At 39.6% G+C, this 2868-nt stretch overlaps 1 pseudogene; it reads left to right on the forward strand.

The window, feature by feature from the left end:
* The first annotated feature begins 555 nt into the window (after positions 1 to 555).
* On the forward strand, positions 556 to 1954 carry LOC138163044 (glyceraldehyde-3-phosphate dehydrogenase pseudogene; annotated as a pseudogene).
* Positions 1955 to 2868: the final 914 nt, after the last annotated feature.

Genomic DNA, 2868 nt, shown 5'->3' on the forward strand with positions numbered 1-2868 from the left:
CTCCCTGTTACCTAATGAATAAAACTCAAATTCTTTCATCTGTCTTTTAAGTCCCTCTAGAGTATATGATCATAATCTTGTGGGCTGCCTTCAGGGATAATGAATTTCCCATTATTGGAGACCTAAACACTGAAAGACTACCTTAAATTCATTTAATGTTTCATGGTTATGAATACTGCAACATTCTGGTTCCCTAATAGCTCTTGAATCTGTTGCATGATTTGCCCATTTTTTTTTGGTAGCCAGACAGTTCCTTTGTGAGGAATTTTATAGCACTTCTCATAGGAATAAAAGATTGAATGATTTAAAAACCTAAGTGTTTATTATTGTGCAAAGTGCTTTCTTACACATTGGGAATAGAAATAGAATCAACTCAGATAATAATGGGGGAGATAATATCTGTATCTGTATATCAACACATATAGATGTTTATATCAATATCATTATAGATAACTATAGCTACAGGACAAATGGAAAGGTCCTATAGCCCCAAGGGCTCAGTGGCAAAAAAGTAGCACATCTGATGGAATTTTTGTTGATAAATGAATATGTTTCTTTTATCAAATTCTTCAATACTGCCATGATCTTTGGTGAAGAGACACTTCTGAGTTTTCAATAGCTATGTCTGCTGCAGAGGCAAGGGATGCATTACGTGCCAAAGTCTTTGCCAGGTAATGTCTTCACAAAGGTTGCTCCCCTAGATGTGTATTTGAGAGCCAGTATGGAAGCACATGGGGGTGGGACACAGTCCCACAGGACACAGGGGAAGCACACAGCTCAGAGTCATAGGTGATCTCTTCCTCATTATGAGAGAAGGTTGTGATTGAAGTGGTTCTTTCCATTGTTCTTTGGGTCACCTGTGCTTTCATTTCTTTCAGATGTCTCTTCATAGCTCTATGTCTGTGTCTATGTGTCCTTGTGTTTATGACAAGGGTTTTTGGCTTTTCCCCCAAGCTCAGTGCCAGGTTCTGCTGCTTCAGTCACATCCCTAAAACAAGATGGTAAAGTTTGGAGTCAACCAATTTGACCATATTGGGTGTCTGGTGACCAGGGCTACATTCACTTCAGGTGGAGTAGACATCATGGTCATCAATGACCCCTTCATTGGCCTCAACTACATGGTTTATATGTTTAATATGATTCCACCCATGGGAAGTTCAAGAGCACTGTCAAGGTTGAATATGGGAAGCTGGTAATCAATGGAAAAGCCATAGCCATCTTCCAAGAGGTGGATCCCACCAACATTAAATGGGGGAGATGCTAAAGGAGAGTATGTTGGAAAGTCCACTGGAGTCTTTACATCATGGAAAAGCCTGGGACTCTCTTGAAGGGTGGATCCAAACAGGTCATCATCTCTACTCCTTCTGCTGATGCACCAATATTTGTGATGGGAGTGACCCATGTGAAATATGATAATTCCCTTAAGATTGTCAGCAATGCATCCTGCATTACCAACTGCTTTGCTCCCTTGGTCAAGGTCATTCCTGAAAACTGTGGCATTGTGGAAGGATTAATGACTACAATCCATGCAATTACTGCTACCCAGAAGACAGTAGATGGCCCCTTTGGTAAGCTGTGGCATAATGGGCATAGTGCTGCCCAAAACATTTCCTTGCTTCCATCGGTGCTACTAAGGCTGTAGGCAAGGTCATACCTGAGTGGAATAGGAAGCTCACAGGCATGGCCTTCCATGTTCCTACTCCCAGTGTATCTGTTGTGGATCTGATTTGTGTTCTGGGGAACCTGCCAAATATGATGATATCAAGAAAGTGGTGAAGTAATCATCTTGGGCTACATAGAGGTTCAGGTTGTATATTATGACTTTAACAGCAACACCTACTCTTCTACCTTTGATGTTGGCACTGGAATTGCCCTCAGTGACAATTTTGTTAAGCTTTTTTGGCATGACAATGAGTATGGTTATAGCAACAATGTGGTAGACCTCATGGTTTAAATGGCCTCCAAGGAGTAAAGTGGAAAGCCCATGAAATTTCATTCCAAGCCAAAAAAAGGAGATCCACAACTGGGGAGCCTGTATTCCTAACCTACATTCCTATACTAGTGATCCTATATCTCATTCATATACTTAACCCAAAGCACCCCTATAGTAGGGGGGAAAGACTAGAGCCCTGTGTTGTATACCATCCATAAAGTCACTTTATTCAGTGCAAAACAAACAAACAAAAACAACTGATAAGACCTGTGTCTGTGTTCAAGGGTTCAATAAGCCTCTTTGACCTATAGAAACCTCCTAAGAAAAGATTTCAGGTTATTTAACAATAAAAGGTTATTTTATTTTATTTATTTTTTGCTTTTTGGAGGGTGGAAGGCCGGAAAATTGGGATTAAGTGACTTGCCAAGGTCACACGGCTAGTATTTTTGTGTTCAGTGTCTGATGTCGGATGTGAACTCAGGTTATCCTGACTCCAGGGACAGTGCTCTATTCACTGCAACACCTAGCTATCCCTAAGCAGCTATTTAAAAAAAAATATATATATATATATATATATATATATATATATATATAATTTATTTATCTACTTTTAGTTTAAGATATTCAGTTCCACAATCCCTTGAGTTCCAAATTTTCTCCCCCTCTTTCTCCTTCCTCCTTCCCCTCCCCCCCCAACCCTGGTGGCATGCAATCCAATATAGGCTCCACAAATATCTTCACATTAAGCATTACTCAAGTTGTAAAGAAGAATTATAACCAATGAAGTGAACAATGAGAAAGAAGAAATGAATTAATACTAAACACAAAAGAGAGAACAAATAGTTTGCTTCAATCTGCATTTGAACTCCACAGTTCTTTTCTCTGAATGTGGATATCCTTTCCATTATGAGTCTTTCAGAGTTGTCTTATAAGCT

Source organism: Petaurus breviceps, unplaced genomic scaffold, assembly GCF_028583685.1.
Source record: "Petaurus breviceps papuanus isolate PSGF00001 unplaced genomic scaffold, PetGlider_PUasm1.0 187, whole genome shotgun sequence".
Taxonomy (NCBI): Eukaryota; Metazoa; Chordata; class Mammalia; order Diprotodontia; family Petauridae; genus Petaurus; species Petaurus breviceps.